Source organism: Pezoporus wallicus, unplaced genomic scaffold (genome assembly GCF_028554395.1).
Source record: "Pezoporus wallicus isolate ANWC-B61680 ecotype Strahan unplaced genomic scaffold, APGP_CSIRO_Pwel_v1 contig_6217, whole genome shotgun sequence".
NCBI lineage: Eukaryota > Metazoa > Chordata > Aves > Psittaciformes > Psittacidae > Pezoporus > Pezoporus wallicus.
In genome coordinates, this window is record NW_026637336.1 from 2,649,982 (window position 1) to 2,668,439 (window position 18,458).

At 48.8% G+C, this 18,458-nt stretch overlaps 1 protein-coding gene across 2 annotated transcripts in view; it reads right to left on the reverse strand.

The window, feature by feature from the left end:
* Positions 1–11,707, reverse strand: part of HTR2C (5-hydroxytryptamine receptor 2C) — a 186,919-nt gene extending 175,212 nt beyond the window's left edge. Inside the window, exon 1 of one of the 2 annotated variants that reach the window (XM_057404967.1) lies at positions 11,013–11,707. The gene's annotated coding sequence lies outside the window, so the exon portion shown is untranslated. The remainder of the gene's footprint in view (positions 1–11,012) is intronic. The other variant, XM_057404965.1, reaches the window with a different exon arrangement.
* Between the last annotated feature and the right edge of the window lie 6,751 nt (positions 11,708–18,458).

Sequence of the window (18,458 nt, forward strand, 5' to 3'; positions counted from 1 at the left end):
CAAAAAGTCAGCCCTTTGCATGGGAGCTGCCCCAAACCCCAGGAAACGGATACAGAAGCTGTAAACTCTGAGCACTCTCAGATGATGTTCTGATAGCCAAAGAACTGCTACAAACTGGTAATTCAGCCTCAGAAGTCATTAAAAACCCAATGCACTTCCAGAATCACATACACCCCAGCACTGCCATTGCAATGGATTTCCATATAACATTATAGCAACCTCTATTATAAAATACAGGCGCCACAACTCTGGGCAGTAGTTTGCCCTTGGATCTTCATCAAGTTGGCATCTACATCTGTGCAAAACAGGAAAGGGAGCGTGGGGCCTCTTGTCCAAAAGGAGCTACCTCTTCTATCACCTTCAAACATCAAATAAAACAGGAGGCCTCACTCCTTTCTTCTATTTCCTTCTCCATCAAAAATCTGCCCCCCACCCCCCGCAACTAAACTGAATTAGCTTAGAAAATTCTACACAGATTTTCAAGCTTGACCTCTCAGAAACCCATCTCCAAAACAGTGCTTCCATTACAGCATCCCTGCTGCCCCTTAGGAGCCTTCTCATACTGTTAGGAAGCCCGGGGCTTGATTTAAGTCTTTTCTCATTTTTCCTCACTCAGACAGAAGCAAAACAGAAGTCCCTGAGCAGCAGGCAGTAAAAGAGGAAATTCCACCTCAGTATGCGGTGTTTTCCCAGAACCAGGAGCAGAGGTGAATTCAGCTCTGCAGCCGTTATTCACAAAGTGCTTCCACCAAACTCTGAACTCATCGCTGGGAGATGAAATCTTCTGCACCAATGTAAGACACCATCGCAAACCCACCTGCAAGCTACAGAGGGCTCTGAATCCATTGCTTGGGGCAGTGATGGGGCCGACAGCCACCTCCTGATCAAAATTCTTGTCTGGAATCCATGGTGCAGGACACAGCCTGCACAGAAACAGGGAAAAAGCTCCTCTGGCGTCACTCCAGCAGCTCCACATCCCTCTTGTGTTGCTGTCCCAGAGCTGGATGCAGAACTGCATCCGAACATGCCCTCACTCATCAGCCTAACTTGAAGCATGGTCTGACCAGGCAGCATCGTACTCCGTTAGCTCCCTGGGCTTCCTGTGGGGCTTAGAGGCACAAAACACGCTGGACTGCATCTATAGACGCGATGTCTGTAGTTACAGATGTGATACAGATGTTCATAAAACATTCTTCTAAGAACAGAATGAATCAACCCAACCTGAAAATCAGTCTAAATATTCTGGAATAATTTTGGCATCTTCTGTTTGAAGAAAACCAACTTTTAAGCATCCAAGGTTCAAATATTATTGAGACTTTGGACAGAAATACCGCACAGCCCCAACAGAGCACATTTTATTTAAATTAGCATTACACCTAAGAGCTTTAGCACATATTTTCTTCTCAGGCAGCCCTTATTACTTTGTGACTGCTTCATATCACCCCTAAATAACGCTGTCAGAAGCTAAATGAATAGAGTGTGCTACACTTACAGGTGATTTATACAGAACTAAAACACATACCAGGAGCCGTATTTCTATCTTGCGTCTCTAGATACAGTTCCCTTTGGCATCTAAGGAATTATGTGCCTTTCTGCCCTGAATTTGTAACCAGCTCGTTTACATACGCACACACTCCTGAGCTGGGGCACACACAGCTTGGCCCTAAGTTGGAAGCTTCCATTTGGGAATGGAGTGCTTCCCCACCCTGTCCTCCTGAACGTCTCCTGGAGCCACTGCTGGGGTCACTGGGCAGCACTCACCAGAGGCACCCCTCTGCTTCTGGGAGAAGAGGGGAAAAACAGACAGGAAGAATAATGCCCAATCTCACTCAACAAGCACATGGCATGCACTGGAGCAGTTAGAGCCATAGGGACTTATGGACCCATTTACAAGAACAGAACAACCCTTATGGGTGAGGTCAGACAGTGAGGAGCTGGGCACTGAAGGTCACTCATGCCCATAAAGTGCCTCTGTCTTCCTATCATCTTTTGTAAGTCATCCTAAGGATGCTCCAAGGACTTCTCCAAAAATTTTGTGGATAGCAATGAACAATGCAGAGATCACAAAAGAGAATACATCACAGCAAGAAAGCCTGACTTTGAAACGCAATCGTTCTATCAGTAAAGCTGACCGTCAGCTGGGGATAAATCAAACTATGGTAAGTGCGTTGGCTACTGCAGTAGTGATGGTAATGGAGGAAGCACACAACTAAAGAACCGGTAATTAGAGGTCTAACGCCCGCAACATCACTCCTCTGATTTAGCTGCTCAGTGCCCTGGATAACATATTCCATTTGCTAATAGAGGTATTTCTAAATGCAGCTTCAAACCTGGCATTTTAAAACATTCAAGGATATTTTTCCACTTGATTCACACAGTTCAGAGCCCCAGGACTGGCTCAGAAACAAGAAGCGTGGCCCTTGGTGCTCAGCAAAGCAATGCCAGGCACAGAGAGGGCAGAGCTTTTGGAGAGCAGCACATACACAAGCAGATTTGCCATCTTGTAAAATGATTCTTTCCTCACATGGCTTTAGGCATTATATTGCTCACTGCGCTGGCTTAAACACATTCCAGACACTCTCAGGCATACATGATACTGATCACTGCTGGCAGGATATATTAGGGTTATTATATTCTCACCTGTTTCTTATATTATTCTCTAAGCACCTGCTATTTGCCACTGTTGGAGACAGGATACCAGGCTGTCAGTAACTGTTATGTCAAGGAAACAAATGGACTGTTCAAGAAAAAGCTGTGAAAAAAATGAAGATGGGAAAAAGAGAGAGAAAAAAGTGGCCAAAGGCCTCAGAGGTAAGGACAGGGGTCCTTCAATAAGAGATTCCAGGGTGAGTGCTGAGGGGGTAGAAAACAGAAGGCAACAGCACAGCAGTCAGAGGAGGAAAGGTTTTACTGCATGTTCCTGCTGGAAGGGAATTACCTCAAGGGAGGTAATGGAAGAAGATGATCAAACTAAGGAAAAAACGGATGTCAGCATGAGGCGAGGTCTTGATGGATCACAAAGGGATATATTACTCAAGCCATTCTAAGTGGTCAAGATGATTATCCAGCCTGGATGTAAGCCCCAGAGCAACACCACAGAGCAACTGCGAGAACCGAGCTCCTAAGAAATGGAGAGAGCCATTAAATTAAACAGTGGCAGGAACCACAAAAATGACCGAAGCGTGGGGAAAGGGAAGAGTGCTCAAACACCACATCTGTAACTGGATTCATCTTTGTCATCGTGATTTTATGGATACCTCAACAACAGCAGAAATCTGTTCAGCTTCCTGGAAAACATCACCCCATGGCCATCAGGAAGCAGAAAGCTGTAGAGATGGTTGCAACTGCAGGAACCCTGACTCTGCAAGTGATGGGAACCTCAAACAGCCCTCTCGGATAACTGAAATGGTTTTTAATACCCTTAATAAGGGAAGTTGTGGGGGGTCGGGGATAGGAGCTGTGCATTTGCATTTGCAAACAGCTCGGTGACACATCACTTACTGACTGTAAGAATATCCTCACATGAAAGTGCTACAGAACACTTCAGAAATCACTGCTCATCCTCAAGATGCAATTTTAATGAGGAGCCATCACTGAATGGAAGTGCTTTTAACTAGGCCTACAGAGACACAAGTTTCTCAGCCCAATGCAACTCAGAACTGGCTTAAGTGATAAATATTGTCAAACTCAACAACAGCCAAACAACTCAAACCCCTTGATATGCCCTGTCAGAGATCAGAAACTGCAATGCAGGCGAACAAAGTCTGCTTGTCCAGGAGCAGAGTGGCAGCACTGAATGATCTGCCCCACTTACAGAGGGGTGAGCTCTATGTGGAAATCAGCCTTAAAAACATATAGGGGAGTCAGGGCAGACAAATGCAACGTGAGGTCCCAGGGCCATGCTGGAGCCACAGAATTTAATGACACACTTGGATGTTTGAAGAAAGGCAATTTTGTCCAAGGTTAGAAAGGTGATGCTGTTTCTGCGCGCGGTGTCAGTGAGGATATTAGCAGAATGTGATGTTCTGCTGTCCCAGAACAGGCACCTCCGATGTCCACGGCTCAAAAAGATGCTGAAAAACTGGGAGAGAAACACACAGAATTTGAGGGCCTGGAAAGAGATTGTGTGGGAAGAGTTTAAATTACAGGAGCACTTCAGCAGAAGGAAGACTGAACAATGATTTGTCCACACCATGGGAAATGATTTCCATTACTAGCAAGCTGCTTAATTAAGTAGGCAAAGGAAGAAGATTCGACAGATGGAACAAGGAACTGAGCTAAGATTGGAACGTTTTTAGGTTTATTTTCTTGTTAAATCATGGGAAACAACCACCCTCAGGACACCTTTGAGCCCACATTCTTTCAATAAGGCCCAATATGCTTCTGAGAGGCAAGGAGAACTCTCTGGATGACATTCTCTACAGGTCAAACACCACAATCCTAACAACCCTGTATGGCTTACAGACCAAGGGCTACCAGACAGTGCTTCTCATATTCACACTTACATCCTTACCTGAGGTACTGTATTTGCACACAGTTTTAGGAACCAAAGAAGGGGATGATTAACATCTAAAAATAGGTAAGTTATTGAAACAAGAGACTGCCTCGAAACAGCTATATTCACATCCATTCCAGCACTCAGCTATGATTTTATTGTCATAAGCCAAGCACATAATTCTGGGTACCATAAAATCTAAAAATACAGGCTGTTCAAATAGAGCCCATATTAAAATTAAACCATAACTGTAAGAGTTTCAGTAGGCCTACAATAGCCCCCATTAGAACCATTAAAATTACAGTCTTTCAGATAACAATGTCCACAATAACTGTTTGCAAACCACTCTATACATTAAACTGTGGATAATTAATATGCTTCTGCAATCTTTTTCATTTTTCCCTTTGCAAGAAATAGCTGTTAGAAAATCACACAAGTCTGCCCAGAGCTTCCTGAATGGTGCATATGCTGAAAAAGAACAGAGCTCGGCACCCGCGCTTTGATGCTGCAAGTCTTGGCATCAAAACACACTCCTGAATTCCGTATTTTGGCTGAAACAAGCCTGCCGGTTAAAACCCAGCGACAAAATGTTTTGTGGGACAAGCCTCATGCTACTGTGTCTTCTCTCTGGGACAGTAACTCCCTGCATACAATCAAGGTGTTGGGGGAGCAGGCAGGAGCAAGACCTGCAAGGCCCACGGTCACAGACACGTTATCACCTGCAGCAGTCTCCGAGCTGGCAAAGATTTTCCAGCTTCGGCTTCACCATAAAGCCTGGAACATCCAAGTCTGGAAGATTTCATTGCTGTTTAACAGGGAGAGGAAAAGCATGACCTGTACATGAGATAGTATTTACACTCAAGTAACAACCCCAGGTCCCAGTGAGCAGACACATAAGGGGTACCACTATTGGGACACTCACCCGCAAGGGTGAATCCTGCACTGTGCTTCCCATTCCCATGAAACCCCCCCAGGGGAGGTGGAGCAGAGCAGGCTGAGGACTGAAGCCAGCTGACATTGCTTGGTGGAGCTGATCGCACCTCCTGCTGCAGCTGATCGCACTCCCTGCACCACTTACACGGGTAGAACAACCTTCACAGAACCATGAAACCCCAGCCTGCTTTGTGTTGAAGGGACCTTAAAGCTCCTCCAGCTCCAACCCCTGCCACGGGCAGGGACCCCTTCCACTGGAGCAGCTTGCTCCAAGCCCCTGTGTCCAACCTGGCCTTGAACACTTCCACTTTGCCGCTGCTTGGGCTGGAACCCCTTGTCCTACCCAACAGGCCCTGCTAGAAAGTCTCCCCCATCTTTCATAAGAAAGGTCCCTTTTAAGCGCTGAGAAGCTGCAGCAAGGTCTCCCCAGAGTGCTCTCCAGAACGGAGAGGTAGCGTCATTTCTCTAATGTTTGTTGACTTATGTCTAGAATGTGCAACTCAACAGCTGAGGAACGCACCGTTTCTGTTCATGCTGCATTACACAGGAGCACACACGTTCCAATCCGTGCCGTCGGAACAAAGATAGCAGAAGCCTCAGCCATACCCACTGCAGCTCTGTAGCAAAATTACAGTCCCTTGAACACTTTCCGGGCTCTGGTGATGACAGCATTTGCACTGGGCTGATGGCTCAAACTCATGTGATTTTCAGAAGTTACAGCATTTAATTAGCATTAATAACAAAAATGATAGCAGTCAACAGGAAAAGCAGGATGAGAGCATCTGCCCTGAAACACGGCGGGGGGGGGAGAGCGGGGTTTAAAAAGCCCCACAATATTATGAGTTATTAACAGCCAAAGAAATAACCTTCTGGAGCAACATGCAATAGGGAGCAGCTGCCTCTTATCCTTGGGGTGAAAGTCACTTGGTACTTTTGCACCTCAAAACATTTTGACTTTGATGTGGTGTAAAACCCTCTCCACTAGACAGGCTCCTTTCTGTGCATTTTCTAAGCAACTAAATCCTAGCACTCCATTTTGACTTTTATTGCTTTTCAGAGAGCTATATAATGATTCATCATTACTGTAATCTTTAAGCAGCTTTGTTCCTATTTGTTGCTATATATATTAAATAGAAATTGCTCTTTGAATTCACCTCTAAAGTCAGCCTCAATTTTTCATCTAACAAGAATGGTATCTCCAGTCATCATCTGAATGCAGCAAAGTGAGAAAACCTTTTGCATAATATAAATATCTGCATTCACGGAGAGGAGGCTGATGCCACCACCTACTGTGAATGCATTTTATAAGTGGTACAAAGGCAGAGAGATTTCAAAAGCGGTAGCAGATTCTCTTAAAGACACTCCAGACACCATCAGGAAGGCACAGTTTTATCTCAACATCTTTTGGACCCCAGGCTTTGATCGCTGGGAGCTGGTTTAGAACCTGCTTCCAAATCCTGAATTTCAAATCAACTATTTCTTCCCCAGAAGGCTGCCCAGGGCAGTGGTGGAATCACCGACCCTGGAAGTGTTCACAGACAGGGCCCTTGGTGACTGTCATGGTTTAAAAAACATACCTGTGAACTGCTTATTGGTGCCAAGACACATTCCTATCACATCACAGGATCATCAAAGCAACCGGGATGGAAAAGACCTTTAAGATCATCAAGTCCAACCATTGCCCCAGCACTGACAAGCCCACCACTAATCATGTCACTAAGGGCCTCGCAGGGATCCCAGCACCACTGCTGCCAGGTCACTGCTGGGCCCAGGTACCATCATGCTTAGCCGCATCCTGCAGCAGAGCACCAACAAGGCACACCGAGAAGAGCCCAGCCCTTGCTCTAGAGATGGGTCCGTCAGGCAGAGGAAGGGACCAGCCCAGCGCGTGTGAAATGCAGTGCTGACCACCCCCATCTAAACACAGAACCCCAGCCTGGTTTGGGTTGGAAGGGACCTCGAAGCTCCTCCAGCTCCAACCCCTGCCACGGGCAGGGACCCCTTCCACTAGAGCAGCTTGCTCCAAGCCCCTGTGTCCAACCTGGCTGTCCTGGGTTCAGCAGTAGCAGTCATTTTTCTCCTTCGTGGTAGCTGGTGCAGTGCAGTGTTTTGACTTTCAGCTTGGGAACAGAGCTGATAACAATGATGCTTTGGTTTGGCCAAGGATTTTGTGAGTCTCATGCTCTGCCAGGGAGGAGGGGAAGCCGGGAGGAGGCAGAGACAGGACACCTGACCCAAACTGACCAAAGAGGTATTCCATACCACAGCACATCATGCCCAGGATGTAACTGGGAGTTAGCCGGAAGGGCTGGGACTGCGGGGCTGGAGGAGGTATCGGTCGGTGCTTGGTCGGGCTGGGGGGGCGAGGTATCGGTTGGCTGGTGCTGAGGTGATGTATTCTCTTCCCTTGTTATTTCCTTTATCATTATTATCATTGGTGGTAGCAGCAGTGATCTGTGTTATACCTTAGTTACTAAACTGTTCTTATCTCAACCCGTGGGACTTGCATTCTTTTCGATTCTCCTCTCCGTCCCTCCGGCAGTAGGGGGAGGGAAAGAAGGGGGGGAGTGAGTGAACGAGTTACCTGACTGGGTTTAAACCACCACACCCCTACTGACCAAAGGGGTATTCTATACCGCAGAATGTCATGCTGAACAAAAAAATGGAGGGAGTTTTCTGGGGGTTGGCAGCCCACTGCTCAGGGGTGGGCACTTGCATTGTGCATCACTTGTTTTGTATATTTTTCTGTCATTATTATTATTTTCCCTTCCTTTTCTGTCCTATTAAACTTTTTTTATCTCAACCCATGAGTTCTACCTCTTTTCCCATTCTATCCCCCATTCCACTGATGGGGAGTGATTGAACAGCTCTGTGGTGTTTTATCTGCCTGCTGAGTTGAACCACAACACTGGCCTTGAACACTGCCAGGGATGGGGCAACCACAGCTTCTCTGGGCACCCTGTGGCAGTGCCTCAGCACCCTCACAGGGAAGAGCTTCTGCCTAATTCTAACACTCTCCGTTATTAACTCCAGCAAACAGCTCTTAACTTCCAAGTAATTAGAGATTAATGCAAAACTTCATTACTGACAAGAAAGGCTGCTTTAGAAGCAATCAGTAGTTCAAATGCCCCAGTTTGATTTCCCAAGTGGATGAGAGTCCACAGTAAGGCTCAGATTCTCATCTGCTGCTATAGACCAAAGGACATGCGAACATACTCCAACGTTTTCCTGTTTTCATATAATCACAGAATCACAGAATGGTTTGGGTGAGAAGGGACCTTCAAAGCTCATCCAGTCCAACCCCTGCAATGGGCAGGGACATCTCCAACCAGACCAGGTTGCTCAGAACCACATCCAGCCTGGCCTGCAATGTCTCCAGGGATGGGGCAGCCACCACCTCTCTGGACAACCTGTGCCAGGATTTTACCACCCTCACTCTACAAGGTCTCTTCCTCACGTCCAGCCTCAATCTCCCTCTTTTAGTTTAAACCCATCACCCCTTGTCCTGCTGCAACAGCTCCTGCTGAAAAGTCTCTCCCCATCCTTCTTATAGGTCCCTTTTATGAGCTTGCTGGAAAAGAGGCACCAAGATGACCAAAACAGCTGCTGGTCAGCAAGCACCAAATTTATTTTGAGATCATGTCTGTGAGTAGCATCTTACTTTAACCCAGGCAGTTCTCAACCCCGTCCTGCCTGTGTGCAAACAGCACTGAATGGGATAAGCTTTCTAGTGTTTCCTGCACAGCCAAATGGGTTAATGCTCACCACCCTTTATAAGTGCTCTTTTAGGGGGAAGTCATCCACATGACTTTGCACTGCTATTACAAAGGTGCCACTCCACCAGGTGTTGTTTTCACCTCGTGAATGAAGCTGGGGAATCATTCTCTTCCTTGTGCCCTGCTCTACCTACTATGTGGGATCCCCATTCTCAGGGTGGAGAGGAGCAGTTACTCCCCGGGCATCATCACAGCCTCCATCCCCAGCAGGGCTTGTGGCTCCTTGATTCATACACAGCAGCAAACCCCACCTGAGACACAGCAGCAAGACCCAATTCTGCTCCTCTATCTCCAACACAGAGGCTGGGCAGAGCAGCAGAGGTTTCCTAGACAGGGTCCCAAAGGAGGATGCGCAAGTTGCAGAAACAGAGCAGCCCGTTCTTGCCTGCATTTGGGTCCAAATTACAGCCAAAATGGGGGATTCTTCTCCAGCCTTCCCTATGAGGTCTGTCAGTGCCGAGTCAAGCGTAGCACAACAGCCCTGGGGAGGTGGAGGAGGCAGTAAGAAATGCTCTGACCAAACTGCTCAGATACATTCCAGTCAGGAAGCCCTGACTAAAGACAGCAGAAGTGACTAAATTGTTTTGCAGCGCTGATGACAGTCCTGCTCTTTTCCTGAAGAGCAGTTGTTAATGACACATTCGTGCTGCCAGGATGCCACAGCAACACTTCTGGAAGTGTCACACGGCAATGGCACCGCTGGCTGTGCTAGCTCCAAAGATCTGCAATGCCAGAAACACGCACAAACCCCTCCCTGCATGATCCAGGTACGGAATCCAAGCAGTGCCCACCCTCTCTGCACAGCCAGGGTCTACGCTCACGTGCTCAGGTGCCAACGTGCAGACACACATGTGGGTCAGCAGGAGAACTAACCAGAGGTATCCAGCGCCCAGCACCCTGGTTTTCCAGGGGAAATTGTCTGAAAACTTCCCTTTCAGCTTGACCTGTGCAGAGCAAAGCTCCCACCAGGGAGCTCAAGACAGCACGGAAAAGCACGTCCCGCCGGTGAGAGAGGAAGAGCATCGGCTGCTATGGGTTTTGTTAGGGATTCCCCAAGGAAAGCACCTTCCCAAACAAGCCTAAGGAATTCTGATGGCAGTTTTCCTCTCCCAGGAATTAATGCAAACGCCCTGAAGCCAAGTGTGCAGAGGTGGTAAAGCAGTTAGAGATGAGCAAAACTCCTGTCCACAGAGCTGGGAAAGCAAAAACCACAGAAGCCACTCACACACAGGCTGCTTCCGAAGCCAATCCCCTTCTCTACTTCCAAACACTCAGATCAATCCTCAGGACATCAAAATTCCCTCTTTCTCCGGGAAAAGCACCTCTTTTCTTCCTTGGACTGTAATTTCACTCCTCCGAAAGCCACCTCCTCCCTGCCGCAGCGTTTTCTCTCTCTGGTGGGTGCCCTCTGTCCTCCCCACGTCCGCGGGAGCGGAATGAAGGGACCTGTAGAGTGCACTGTGTCCCTCCTTTCGAACCAAAGCATAACCCAGTCCACTGCGGCCAGCCCCTTGGAAAGGTCACCTGCCAGGAAGGAGCAAACCCTCCCAGGTGCATGCCACACAGACCCAGGCAAGTTTGTTCCAATTAAGTGCCACAACTTTATTGCCAGGCACGAAGGGCATCACTTGGGTATCCTTTGCTGTCCCCTCCCTGCTGCACACACACACGTATTCCTGTCTGGCATAAGGCTGCAAATTAAACCTTGTTCCCACTGGAAGATCTCTTTAATTCCATAGCCCAGGCAGAGGAGAGGAACACATCCCCCGGCAAGGATCACAGCACATTGCACAGGCAGCAGCACCTACCTCAGTGAGCTGACAGACCCAGCACGGCAACATAATTCCTCTTGGATGGAGACATTTCCCGAGCTCAGATCACCGGGGCTCTGCTGCTGTGCCCAGTGCCTCGGACACACCAGGACAGCATCTTCTGTGAGCAGCACAGCATCCCTCACACACCGACCTGCAGCGCGGCAGCCAGGAGAGCAGCAGCAGTTGAATTGCTGCACATGTATCTCTGCAGATTATTTCCTGCTCCAACACTTGGCGTAAAGGCAGATGCTCTTAACCCTCTGGAGGCCTGTGCCTCTGTCCCCCCGCAGCAGGGGCGAGCGAGCAACTCCAGATACTCTGCGGCGAGGCGGGAGGGAGGTAACTGGAGACACACAGGGCATCCTCCGGGCAGCAGTCCTGACCTCGAGTGAGTGCAGTCACTCTGGGCTCAGGGAGCCGGCCATGCCCTCGGCAGCCCACAGCACCCCTGTGCCGGCGGCTCCTGCTGCATCACCCGCTGCAGGTCCCGGCACCACCGCGCTGCCCCAGAGCCCGCAGCAGACCCGGACCCGCGCTGGAGGCCACGGCCACGCAGGCGAGGAGCTGGCGGTGGCCGGGGCAGAGGTGAGGATTGAGCGCGGCAGCGTCACCAGCGCCCGGGCACAGCGGGCTCCTGCTCCGGGCACCGGGTCCCCCGGCCCCCGGCGCTGCCCATCACCAGCGGCAGCTCCAGCGCGGCTCCCGCTCCTGCCTGCGAATGTGACTGGAAAGCATGGCTGAAAAACATGTTACAATTAACAGGAGGGAGGGAGATACTATTGCTCTCCTGCTAGTCTTAAAGGCACATCGCTCGCATGTGCGGGCTGGAGGAGCAAATGCCCGCACCTCCAGTATCCAACCTGCCGGCAGGCAGGCAGGCAGCCTGTGCAGGAGCCCTGCCTGGGTCAGGGCAAGGAGAGCGCCCCGGGAACCAGGAAGGGAAGGGGCAGCGTGCAGGAGAGCTCCTGCACCAGGGAGTGAGGCCTCCCACATCTCCACCTCTGTCCCAGGAGCAAAATCAGGTCCGGGATACACAGCCCAAATGCTTACCCTTGTTACTGGCCCCTCTGAGAGCATCCCAGCCTGGTCACCGCGGTACCACATCCCACACACAGCTCTGCCATCATCTCTGGCAGGCAAGGAGCACCTGGGACACACCAGGGGCATGGAGCATGCCCTGGCAGGAGAGCCAGGTTAGTGGCATGGCTCCCATGGGAGGTGCTAGCCAGAACTGCATCAGCAGCACGGACAGTTTGCACCCCAATGTCACCCAGAAAAGATGCCCCTTCTGCAACTCAGAGCCAGGAGCTACGCGACACTGAGCTGAGATTCACTGTGCCACATGTGCTAAAGCTGTGAGGAGTTCAGCAGGTCTCAGACTGGCTGCAGTATTTGATGCTCCAGCTACCCCTCTCCTGCCAGGGGGCTGAGCACCACCTGAAAGCCACGTTCTCTCTTTTCTGCCCCTGATACCCTCTCAGGTGTGCCTTGGGACACTCCGGCTGGTCCTTCAGTGTGTCACAGTTTGGATGCATTAAGAATAATGCCAGCAGCTCCAGCCCACATTGAGCTTTCCCCTACCCTACCCCAAACAGCCTCTGAAACACCCTCTGGTAGTCTGTCACACAGGGAATTCACTCTATTAAACATCTCTGCTTTGACCTCAGTGGTAGCTGCTGCTACACACAACCTGCTTTTCTGAGCAGGACGAGTCACGTGAAGCTCCAGACCTTGTTAAACTGTTTTGTGTCACACAGCATCACATTAACACTTTTTATTCCCCAAGCCCACGGGAGGCACCAGAACTGACCTGACTGATACCTGTCCCCATCACCAGGAGGGAAGCTACCAGCAGCACGGACACCTGAGCCTGAGCTCGCAGTGACAAAACCACTTCTTCACTACAGCAATCTGCAAGTGAAGTGTAGTGTAAGTTCAGGCTTTTCTGAGAAATACCCTGAAAGAACAAGTACAGACTCGATACCATGAACACAGAATCAGTGAAGAGTCACTGCTGATGCAAATTGGCGTCACGGGATAATAAATCCCTGCTTCCCTGTGGTGCCTGTGCAGAGGGGCTATTAAAACCTGAGCACCTGAGGAGATCAGTGCAATGCCAATGTCCCTGCTTTCAGGCCACGCAGCTTTGTGTGAAACCACCACAGTGAAGTAGTTCTAATTTGTCTTTATTAAGCCCTGCATGTCTTTTTGACACCGGAGCGACAAAACATGTGTCAGTAGTAATCAAAATGCCAGCAGAGATGCTCAAGGCTTTATACTCCTGAAGAGTTTCCCCTGAATATCCAAGATCAAATTTGCTCTACAGAGCACAGCTGAGGATTTCTCAAGTCTAATGCCTCATGAACCCATCTAATCAGTATGCAAACACAGCACAGTGACTGCATCCACTGCTACAAGTATCTGTCCTGACATGCAGAGGTCTCTGCAACACAGTGAATAGAATATTCCATGTACAGGCAGGGTTATTTAAGTGCAAGACCCGAGGAATCGATCAAAACTGGATTCAGAGGAAAGGACTGCCAACTGGATTCATCAGATGAAATGCTGATTTATTTCATTGTGTACAATAGAGCGGTTTGGTGGGAAAAACCCAGGCTGCAGGGTCACATCTTACTGTCACCTACCAGATCTGTCACCAAGAACTGCACCCATGTGCGAGAGGGGAGATGCGGGCCACCCTTTGCTGCACCGAGCACACGATGGGTCAGGGCAGTACGAGACTTCATTTTAAAACCATTTCAGTGGAAGGAAGACATCCCATTGCAAAGTGTCAGGCTACAGAAACCTGAATCCCTAAAGATCTCTATAAACAACTGCAAGACCCAAAATTCACACGGCAATTGTACTAAACTGGATGTTCCACCAAAAATAGGTATTCCAATTGGAGCACGCAGCTCTTCACAACAACACTGCAAAGCCCTTCTCAAAGGCTTGAAAGGCAAAATAAAGAACTGTCAGCCTAAAGCAGAGCCACCATTGCAGCGCTTTGAAAAAAGAGAATCTTGCAAGTCAGAAACCTAAGGACAGCTATACATGACTATAATGAATAAACTGTGCTCCTACCAGATACACCAGGGATTAGAGCAAAATTGGCAAGAAAGGGAGGCTAAACGTTGAATGTATAGAGGGACTTTTGACAAGGGCACATAGTGATAGGACAAGGGGTGATGGGTTCACACTTAAACAGGGGAGACTGAGATGAGCTCTTAGGCAGAAGCTCTTCCCTGGGAGGGTGCTGAGGTGCTGGCACAGGGTGCCCAGAGAAGCTGTGGCTGCCCCATCCCTGGCAGTGTTCAAGGCCAGGTTGGACACAGGGGCTTGGAGCAAGCTGCTCCAGTGGAAGGGGTCCCTGCCTGTGGCAGGGGTTGGAGCTGGAGGAGCTTTAAGGTCCCTTCCAGCCCAAGCCTTGCTATGACTCTATGGTGAGCTGACAATCCCCAGATTTACCTATGCTGGGAGAACTTCAGAACTTCCAGAACATCAGCATGGAAGCCACAGCACCTCACTGGGAGACATCACAGGACTGCCTGCAGCGCTTACCCAAGAAGGTGTGCGTGGGTCAGAATGAGTTTGCTGGAGGAAAAAGCCAGGGACCCTGGAGACCTCAATGCCCTTTCAAACACCACATTTACAAGACAAAAAACCACCTTGTGACCTGGACTGCTTGGAAGCAGATATAACTGCTCATGGATCATTAAAATGTCAGCACTGCATCACTTTTTGGTTTCTAGCCCTTTTTTTTTAATCAGTATTTATATTGTGCTCGAAATACTCTGTTGTATTTAGAAATGAGAATCTCACAGCCCTGCTGGTATCTGTGATTCAGAAATGGAATGATTTGCACTATGAGAAGGGTTTGCAGAATCCAATGACTGTTGGCACAGAGTCAGAAGAGCATGTTTGCCCATCCTGGGGACTAGAAGGGCCCCTCAGCTGCCTTGAACAAGGATTCAGCTTCACTGGGGCTTCTCTCCTGAGTTATTTTTGAGAAGTCAGTCGTGATTGCTCTGAAACTTTTCAGATGTATTTGCAAAATGAAACATTAAAATAGAACCACAGAAACAATGCAGCAGGCAATCGTCTGTGTTCTGAATGTTCCAGGCTGAGCCCTATGGCCACAATGAGGTATGCTGTCTGCAAGTACAAATCAACCCATTCCAAAATGGAGTCCTCAAAGAAGAAAAGGCACCATTCATCAGTTGGGATCTGTGGTTCTGACTGGTGGGTCAGGCACAAAACACAGGTAACTATGAATAAAAACCCCCAAAAGGTACTAAATGAAGAACAGGCTGGACCAAAATGGGCCAAGGCTGACCAGCTAAGAACTGAAACATGAACTCCCATCAAGAGCCTGGTAGAACAGGGCTGATGAAACACCCATACAAACCCCAAGCTGCCCGCAGCAGATCCTCTGTCTCTTGGTGCAGACTAACTGCAGCTTGCAGGACTGTAGGAAGGGTAAGCACAGGTAATAGCTTTACTGTAGGGATAACAAGGTTAAACTGAGCTGCCTGATAAAGGAGTAGGACTGAATTATTTAAACTTCCTTTCTGGCCATATGTGCTGTGAATGGCTGATAAGTGTAGGAAGAACTTGCTACTTTTAGATCTCTTGACTTTCCTGTTCCAGGGCCCTTGTCTCCCCTGCTGAGCAAACAGGAAAGTAATGGGTTCTGCCTCTACCTCTGGTGCTGGCATGATGAATTACTTTGGGCTAACCAGTTAAGCTCATAACCCATCCTTTAAAATAGCCCTACCAATTCCACACACATCTGAGAGGTGCTTTGGAAAACGGCAGTGCCACGTAGACTCCATCAACCTCTGCCTGCAACATCACAGACTCCAAACCCAGAAAGGTCTGGGCAGGCAACACAATGACCAAGGTCTGTGGGATACAAAGGCTGTGGCAATGTTGTGAACAGAGCTCTTGGACAGGAACCACTGCAGCTGGTGTCAAATGATGAGCTCATGTGCCATCAGCAGTGACCAGAGCTGCACGGGCTCGGTACCCAGGGGCACCGTGAGCTGTACCAAACTCACCAGAGGCCTCCGGGCACCCTTCCCCACCTCAGGATGCTTTCAGGGACTTTTCTTCCTAAGGGAATTCTTTGTTTCAGCAGTAAGTTCACAAACCTTTCTATCCAAGTAGAATTTTCTCTTTGTACCTGGTTTGGTCCTTCACGGGTTTGGGAGAATTCTAAAATCATTCCAGCCCATACATGTGCCAAAATTTGGTAAATCTGGTTTCTGTTCGCTCCAAGCCACATGGATCAGAGCTGTCAAGCCCAGACTCACACCACCAGCTTCACTCCTCCACCTTCCTCTTCCACTTCTGGAGACCAGCTCTCCAATAAGGGCCCCCAGCACATTCCCCACCTTTGCTTTGCCTTGCTCTTTCCTGCCCTGCTGCTTCCAGATGCAGAATCCCTCCCTTGGCATCTGCTGCCCTCAATACTGCTTATGAGACCTCTCCATACACAGTCTCACATATCAGCACTGAGGACCTTGTGAAAACTGAACCATTATTAACACCAGAAAGCCATTAAGTGACCATGGGAGCAGTGATCTTCACACAAAACCACACCAGAAACCCAGACACTGTCCCCTTCTGCACCCATGATACGCTGGGAGGCCCCTGTCCTCTCCAACGCTCCCCTTTCCCACCTTCTTAGCACCAGGCTTTTTCCTACTGTTCCAGCCACAGGCTGAGGGCTCCATCCAGCACGTTCCAGGCAGCCGGAGGGAATTTGTCTCCCACTCCCTTTGCAGGACGCCTGAACATGGTAACCCAGAGCATTACAAAGGTTAATCTGAACTGGGTCAGGAGGAAGATGACTGAGAAGCTTTGGCAGGTGGGGTGAAACCTGCCATTAATTTTAGTAGTGAACGATCTAAAATCCTTTTCTAGAGACAGAGTTTCTCCATCGCTGCTTTAAAGATGTCATGCTAGCTCCACCTAGCATATTGAATGCTTCTCCTAGCGCTGGTGAATCCGTCAGGATTAAGTATGGTCCCTTCTGTTTGGTTTGGTCACCCAGTTATTGTTTGCAATTCAGACTAATGCTTCCATTTAATTCCTACCACCATCTCCCACAGAAAATGTATGGTTTTCAGCTGATCTCCTAAGGGTATTGATGAAGTAGGCAAAAGACTCTACAAGTAACTGAGGGGAAAGGCAACACTTTGTTTTGCATCACGTGTATTTTAAAAGTCCATTAGAGTCCCACAGATACACCCTGCTACCAGAACACAGACGGGTGTTTAATACAAGTCTATTTCAAAGGTCAGTGGAGAAACCCAACTGCTTCAAAACTCACTGGACAATGGAAGTGCTCAGGCCAGCCCTTACAAACGCTGCCTAATGACTCGTCCCTTGCAAACTCTGCTGGTCCCAACTGGATCAATATTATCCCATTAAAAATCTCTGCACAGGAGCTAAGCAATACAACCCTGCAACAGGACTGCTGGAATACTAATTCCAAAGCAAAGGCAACCAGGCACGATACCACTGCTACAGCCTGCCTGATGGACGCCTTGGGATCGCCTCCGCACTAAATTTAACAAAAGACATTGCCAATCGACAACATCTTTGACAACAGAGAAAAGCAAAGTTTTGGAAAAGGGAAGAGCATTGAGGGAAGCCGCTCACTCACCCGCAGGAATGCAGAAGGGATTCCTGGGGCATCTAACAGGACAACTTCCCTTCTGTTAGTAGAGCTAACAAGGGATACCGCTGCTGGCAGTTACCTTCAAAGCAGGAAGGAAGCCTCCCCTGTGCCACAGATGTTCTATGCACTCTGCTTAGTCCTCCAGATGGAACGGATTCTTCCTGAGCATCCCAATGGGAGCAAGCAAAAGAGAAATCATTCAGGAGACACTTACCAATGTCTGTGTCACAAGTTTCATGGAAAACTTCACTGCGCAGGGGCATCCAGAGAACCTGAATCTCACCAAACTCACACTGCAACCCCGGTCTGTGCCTCTGCTCAGAGGCCAAACTGAGGATATAGGGACACAAAACCCACAGACAAGGGGAGAGTGATGGGCAGAAATTACCTGGATACATGGAAAATAAGGTCTCCAGGAGGTAACTTCATTGCCTTTGCAATTACAAAGCCACAGGGAGAGAAAACATAGCAGCAAAGACATGGCAGAAACCTAATAGAAGCCATCACAGGTCCTGAGCACAACGTTAACGCACTGGGAGCGGGCTGCTCTGTACACACAGTATTAGCAATCCTGCTCTGGGGGTGCAGCTCCTTTTGATGCATCTGAAAAAAAAATTGACTGAATAGAAAAACCGTTTGGAAGATTTGGTCTTTTGCAGAGATGGGTAAAGAGCTGATCTGGACCTTTGTCACAGCACTGGATTACACCAGAAAGAGCCAGAGAAACGCAGGTCAGAGCATACTCAGCTCAC